Raw genomic sequence first — 7,979 nt, 5'->3', positions numbered from 1 at the left:
TTTGCTGTGTGCCACCTCACCCTGCCCATATACCCCAATGGAAATTAAGAGTTCTTTTCAGACTCAGATTAGTGACTATACAAAATGAAGAAACTTGCAAACTTGCATATTGTTATGTATTGGTGTCTGGCATTTACAGTCTTATTTTCCCATTGTTGTGATTGGTTGGGAAATGTATAAAACAAACCAGTCCATTGGTTTCCCTGTTGTCTACCTTTTTTCAGGCAGTTCATGCAGTGTGTCTTTTTAATTATTGGTTGGTGGGTTAGACATTGTGGAACAAAAGGAGCTTTTTTAACGGGAAGAGCTACCTTGGGTTAGCTATATGTGCAGTCATCCAATGAGACGTGTTCCAGAGTGCATAGGGTACCAATAGATTACGGAATGGGGGAATATCCTTTTTTGCTGTTCTGAGCTACTATTGTCAACTGCTGTTGTACATATACTGTTATGTGTAAGGGGGTAAATATATTTATTATGTTTGTAAAATTCATTCTGTACAATTGCAGATCAAGGTTGCTCCTCTGTGATATACAGGATATTATGTTTCAAAGGCCATGCTTGGAATACAATTAGAGAACTTAGTATTTTGATGTACTAAGACCTATTTTAAGTTTAATATTTTGCCTTTGCAAAAACTTTAATTAAAGATGTTATTTAAAAATGTTTGTCACTTCATTTAATATTTTGCACATGCATTTGTTTAATGTATGAGGCTTAATGATTACTGTGTAATAACCCTGAAGATTCTGAATTTGTTTTAATCACACACAGGTAACTGAATCACTGTCACCTACATGCTGAGTTTGCCTTGCAGACCTTCCATTTAACATTATCACAGCCTTACAAAAAAAAAGCACGTATTAATCTTGAGTTGCCCATCCCTCTCTGAAGATGAATAGTGGTGAGCTGGTATTTTGAAATGTTTTTTATTGATAACTGTTTAAAAAATATGTAACTGGGTGTATTTGGTTTATACTTTCTAGTTTGTCTTCATTTTTAGTTCAGTTTTGTAAACAAAAAGTTACCGACTGCAAACAGCAAGTGTTTAATTTGGAGAAGTATATTTCAATAACAACTCCAAAACAAAGACTTAACATTAAATTGTAAAAATAAAAAAGAGAAGTACCTTGTGACACAAAAAATGTGTTGTGTGGACACGTGATTCTGTCAAGGTAGAAATGCTTTTCCTTTGCTAGAGGTACCAAATGAAGCAGAACTGCACTGTGGACAAGCCCTCTAGACATCTGGAACAGAAGACACATTTGAATCCCAAGATAATTGGGATGCTGCTTTACAAGTGCTGGAGCTGGGAGGATGTAATGCCAAGGTAAAGTTAAGCCCTTTCTAGCTGGTGATGGAGAAAATGGTTTGGACTAGCAAAATAAGGAAGGCAGTCTTTTCTGGTGAACCACCTGGCTTCCTGATTTTACAAAGGTTTATTCCTATTTGTCGTAGGATTCTGATGCAAGACCCGGCAGACAGGGTTCCTTGTGTTTCCTGCCATACCTGTGTCTGAGGTTCTTGTACAGGCCTTTCCCTTAGAGGAACAGCTGGCTGACTTCAGGTAGGCCATCTGGATTGAACAGGTAATGTATTCTGGGAAACAGTGTTCTGGGGATTACAGCATTTCTAAAAAGGATGTATCACAGAATTTGTCCTGTGGAAGCACTGCTTCTAGGTTTTGTTCTGTCTTTGGTTGCCTCCCCCTCCATTCCCCCTGAAAACTCAAATTTTGGCAGGAAGGAAGCTCTTTCCTTGTGAGCTTACCTTGTTCAAGATTTTTAAAGAGAAAGCATTAGTGCTGGGAGCAGTATTTCTGAGGGTTTTATGAATTGAATTTCTTTCTAATTTAATAAATAGTTTTAATCTTAAAACATTAAAGCAACATCAAGTAAATTCCTGTGTATGTGTAGACAGTTGACGAACAGCTTGTTAAGTGTGATGTTGATACTGATGTTAAGAATTGGTTAGCTAAAGAAGAAATGTATTCCCATCACAGATGCTTCTGCGTGTGTCAAGTTGGTTTTGAGAGGGGAGCAGAGGGGAAGTGGAGCATTTCTTCATTTTAGTAGAAGTTGTTGTTAATCTTTATTCAGAATATCTTTTGGCTTTCATTTTCTGTCCTAAATCACTGTCATATTCTTAAACAGCTTTGTAATTTCTTCCTGAGGCTGCCGTGCATATGTTGCCATGTAGCCTAAATAACAAGATTGTAGGTGGAAAAATCTAAAGTCCTTCATCAAATAGAGCATTGGGTTTCTTCCATAATAGAGAAAGGAGACATAAAGAGAATCTGGAAAGAAGAAATGGAGCGCACAGAGGACAAAGAGAAAAGTAGGTAGTCAGCCTTTAAAAAAGAAAAAAAAAAAGCAAACTAACTCAAATTTCAGCAGTATATATAAGGAATAAGAATAAAAAAACCCAAACACCTTTTTCCTGGACTTTTCATGGGAAGGTGCATCTGGCACCTCCTAATTGCCGGTTATCAAAATACACTTCCTTATGCTTTATACTGGCACATCATTGCAGGATTTAATTGGGAATCTAGAGCTGGCTGAAAAATAATTGATGTGTTTTTTCCATGGCTCCCTCTAGGCAGCAGCAGTAATCCACATACACCTTATGTAATTCTTTAACTATAGTAAAATTTAAACCAGCATTTTACATGCAGCACAAACACAAATGCCTGTTTGTTCATGCTGCTTGATACTTCAATGCTGTCATGCATATGCCAGTCAACAGCGAGCAGTGGAGAAGACAGGCATTCAGACAATGCCTAAGAATTTGCAGTGAGAAGTTTCTTGTTAGAACACATATAACTGCTTTGATTTGATGTGTTGCAGCTTTGCCTTCACAAAAAAGAGGGAATGCTGTCACTTAGGAAAGAAAATCAGCTATTATTTCAGCTGAAACTTCAGCTGTAAGGAGGCTAGCGTGGGTTTGGCAGTCTAGCCAGTTATCAGTGTTTGCAGCAGGGAGGCTCTTGTCAGCATAGTAGGTCTGATAAAAAGTACCACAGTATATACACAAGTAACAATCCAGCAATTCCAGTCACTTTGTAATGACTGTTCAGTGCACTGTTAGATAATGTGAGGTGAATGAAGTTGATACAACAGATTTAGTTCCTTAAAAGAGACAAGAAAAACAGAGAACCTGGAGGAGACTCCGTAACACAGCTGGATAGTGAATAGATGAGAACCAAAATAAGTGTGCTCCTCTTCTCCTAAATTAACAAAGCTTCATGAGCTTCAGCTGAATGGCACAGATGTGCAACATTAAGGATATGACTTCAGATGACCACACATAAAAGACAGCATTGCATATAGTCCGGAGAGCACAGAAAGCTCCTGCTCAGAAAGAAGAGTAAGATTCAAGTTGATTCATATTAATCCTGCAGAAGTTAAGCTCTTGGAAGGAGTAAGTTCAGGATAGCCCCAGTGAGATCCAAGTCCTGCGTTGCAGTTGATGACAGTTTCCCATGGTTTTGAATAGTTACCCAGTATTTTCAGGGTGGAAAATAAGGACAGGCAGTTAAAAAAAATTAGAGATTTCCACAGGATTAGTATCTTGTCTAGTCTGAGAACTTCGTAATTTGAGGTACTGTGGCAGTTTGGGTTGGGGAGGTAGGCAGGCATGGGATAAGAATAAAAAGCTAGAACTGATGGGTTCTGCTGATGAAATACTCTGCATATTGTGACCTTAAAGTACCTCCACTTGTTCACTTTCAAATCGTGATTTCTAGTCACACAAAAATAAGTTGGGTCAGGTGGAAGTGACTAAACAGATCAAAAATAATTCAGCATTATGCAGGTGTGTTATTGAATCAGTGTGAGTTCTAGGTTGATGATGCTGTCAGAATCTCTCAGTGTGCATCACTGAGACCTCTTGACCACCTGTTCCAGGGTGTGACGATGGCCCTTCAATACCTTGTTGCCTTAGCCCACAATGCCTCATCAAAGTGCAGTATGATACCATACGTTTTCAGAATCTCTGACAAGCAGGAGCACTATATCCAATTAATTTTGTGCCTCACCCTGTCCAACTTTAATTGCAAACCAGAAACCATTTGATTACTGAGTGGTTTTAGAATGAGTTGCCTGGCATCTTAGGAAGTCTTCCTACAGTTCTTTATAGCAGCCTTTTTTTCTTGTTGCTCTGAGTTATCTCAGTATTATGGCAGACTTTGTTCTTTTGCTGTTCAGTCCTTTTTAGAGGCTTCTTATGCACATACTGAACAGCATAGCTCTCCTAGAAAGAATTGTTTATTCCTTGCCACTTGTCAGCCCATTCGATTTTCTTGTTGCTTGTAAGCTTAATTGTTCTAGCTGATGCCATTTGGCATCTAGAGCTGAGAAAAACCTTTTGTTGTAACCTAAAGCTTCCTGTAGGAGGGAAGCACAATTATAGGCAGCAGCAAGGTACACAGATACTGAAGTCAGATGAGTTTTTCGGCACTGAGAGGGTATGTCAAGAGATAACTCATTTGAGCACTTCAACGGTTTTCAGTTGTGGGAGTTCTCTCTCAAGTGTTCTTTTTTTCCAGGTATTGCAAGGATCTCAATAACAGATAATCACAAACACATGGATGAGAATTACTGAATGTAAAATTTGCCAGCATAAATTTTGGCAAATGTGTGTCAAGGGACATTTGCTGTAAGGGAGGGATGTTCCGTAATGTCGCATATGGGCAGATTATTCTGAGAATTCCTGCAGTAGCGTCTCTACCACACAAACTTCATACTATGTGTTTCTCATAAAGTACCTAATCCTTAGTTGCAGTGGCTGTCACATACAGATTTAGGAAGAATGTTAAAGATAATCCGATTCCAGACTCAGTCTTTTGAAGAGGACATCACGGTTGTTAGGTGATTCTTCTGGTTATCTTGGAATGTGATTAATGATGATTTTGGAAGCCCAGAGCTCAGCAATACTACAAGTAGTTCCTTTCCATCCCTGCTGCACTGTCTGAGATGGCCATTTAGGACATCCCTTTCCCAACTACTGGCATGGAAAAAAACCCCAAACTTCTGTCAAATGGTGTGTCATTGGTCAACCTTTTTGGCTGTAGGCCTGCCAAGGGGAACAATGAAGATGAGTGCAAGAGAAATAGAAAAACTATTTTAAAACCTTCAGGAAGAAAAACTTTCAGGACCTCTTAAAATTTCAAACAAAACATTTTATTCCAATGTTCTCCATTATTTCTAAAGTATTCTAGAGAAAATATGTATTGAATGCCTGCTGTAATACATCTTGCTGAGACAGGTTTAAAATAGCAAGTGTTACATAAGGGTGTACACAAAACCAAAAATGGCTGAAGGGATTGATCAGAGCAGAAATAGAACGGAGTATCTATAGAATACAAACATTTACAAGAAAAAGTCTGGTGAATAAATTATTTTGAGTCTATTGCCTGGATCTTTCTAATCCTTTTAAACTATTTTTACCAAGGAAACCACAAGAAAGAATATGCAAGACATAAACCAGAAATAACAAACTTTGTTCATAAAAGCAGTGTCAGAGAACTCTTTTAATAGATAAAATACATGCAATAATAGAAGATAAATTCATTCATGTGCAAATATATCCTTCGTCTATTAATAACAGCAAACAGCTGTATTAATTCAAAAGCATACTGCAGTCAATCCAGCATACCACATCTTTCCAATATCCTACTAGTTTCTAAATGGAACAAATATTATGGTTTGTTTTAAGGTAAAAAGAGGTTTGAAATAAGTGAGCCATGTTATTTTTAAAAGCACTTTTAAAATAAATGTAGTCTTTCCTCTCTTTCTGAAAAATACGATTTCAGTTTAGATTTTTCTTTTCCACTGGTACAAGTGGTACATATGAAGTCTGTAGCATAAGTGTCCATTAGAACTTGAATGTCTTAGCTGCTGCTGGGATACTAAATTAAGATACTCAGGAAGCTTTTTTTTCCTTTAATGATTATTCCAGTATCAGGAGGGTGAAAGATTCTGGGGGCAGGGGTTACATCTAAACATAACATATTTTGTATGGGACTTTTGGGCAAAACCAAAGTGTTCCAAATGCAGCTGTTTCAAGAGCAGGAAATTTGCTGATGCACACGCTTAAGTTACCCTTATGTTTCTGGTTAACACTGGGTGAGTACAGATCACAGAAGAGAAGGTCATAAATTATTATTTGCATGGTCTCCAGCAATTCTGGTTTCAAAGTGTGCTGAGAATCAACAAAAAAATGGAAGCATGCCTTTCACCAAAATAAGCAGCTTGATTTAATCTATAATGAAATACTGTAGGTTTTTAATGGTGTTAAAGACAGAATCTTTTTTTTTTTTTTTATAAGACCATCTCACAGAGTTGGTGAATATGGGCCCTTCCGTGATCTGAGTTTCAGCTTACTGAAGCAGCATTTGTTTGTAATCAGGAATATGAAATAAAATCAAGTTTTAACTGGGGAGAATATACATGGCACCTGCAGTCATGCAGTTTCCAGCTGTAGTAGCTAGCAGTTTAAAGGGCTCTACCGTTACGTTTTTCTCGATACTACTAACCCATTATAAAAGATGAGACTATTGTATGCTCAGTTTAATTACAGTTAACTCAAAGACTGTAATTCCATTAAAACCAGTGTAGATATTACAAAATGAGCTTAAAATACCTACCTGAAGGTAAAGATTTACCCAGTATTCTCCATTCTCACAATAAGCCTTGCAAATAGATGAGTGAAATGACCAATGACAGACTTAAGAGCAGTCCTACAGAGCTGGTCCCTACAGTTGACTAAGAACAGGTTTGATCCTGCTGTCAAAACCAGGCACTTGGGCCACACAGGTGTTAATGAGCATGCTGGTGCAGAGCCGCTCCTACCCTGAGTAGTATGTACCTAAAAGCTACGGACAGGCAACCAGAAGTTAACGGTGTGGTTTATGTAGTGGTACTGCAGACATTCCAGAAGTCGGATAACAGCTATCACTACAAGATGAAGAGATGCTCTTAAAACATGTTAGAGGTGCTAGCCTTCAATTCAGAAACTGAGGGGCATAAAGTAATCGGAAGGCGCAATCCACTTCTTTTCTCTAAGTGTAGATTTGAGGCATCTCAACATAGCAAGTGCTAGAAAGAAAGTCAGTCTAGCCCTATAAGAGGGGGGTAAACAGGGATAGCCTTAGTAGTGAGAAAAACAGTAATTACAGAGTGTTGAAAGTAATAAAAACATGCTGGAGATTGGATATAAGGAGGAAATTCTTTTCTGTTAGGGTGGTGAGGCACTGGAATTGGTTGCCCATGGAAGTTGTGAATGCTCCACCCCTGGCAGTGTTCAAGACCAGACTGGACGAAGCCTTGGGTGAGATGGTTTAGTGTGATGCGTCCCTGTCCATGGCAGAGGGGTTGGAACTAAATGATCTTAAGGTCCTTTCCAACCCTAACTATTCTGTGATTCTATGCTCAGATTAAACAGCACTGCACACAGGTAAAGAATGGATAAGTGGGAGAAGATTTAGTACAGTCTTAAGTATCAGCTATCAAACTTGACTGGGTAGACTGGTCTTGAAAACAGATTTAAACTAAACCATCTCCTAAACAGATGTATCAGAAAGTGAGATAGTGATATTAAGCACACAAACACAAATGCCCTAATGGTTCTTAGCTGTTAATGATCAGATTAAAAATCAGTTACATTTGCCTTTTGCCACCATAAAGGCAGTATGAAGAAGGTTCCTGCCTCACCCCCTACACCAAGAACTGCAAGCTTTGTTTAGGTCAGGATGGCAGAAGCATCTGTTCCATTTTAAGCCCTGGTGGAAGTTTTAGAAATTTGCTGTTAGAAAACCAGTTGATCATTTTGACTCACAGGCAATTGAGGCATTTGAGAACTTCAACCTTTATTTTTTATTCTAGTCTTCTAATCTCATTTTAATTATTAAACTTTATGTCCTTTTTTTAGTCATATAAGTACCCCCAAGTTTTGTGCTTGGTCTCCTCCTTCCCTATTTT

This window comes from Neopsephotus bourkii, unplaced genomic scaffold (assembly GCF_033783945.1).
Source record: "Neopsephotus bourkii isolate Nb327-2 ecotype Australia unplaced genomic scaffold, CSIRO-AGI_Nbou_v1 NB_1376, whole genome shotgun sequence".
In the NCBI taxonomy this organism is placed as follows: Eukaryota; Metazoa; Chordata; class Aves; order Psittaciformes; family Psittacidae; genus Neopsephotus; species Neopsephotus bourkii.
This window is presented reverse-complemented; position numbering follows the sequence as displayed.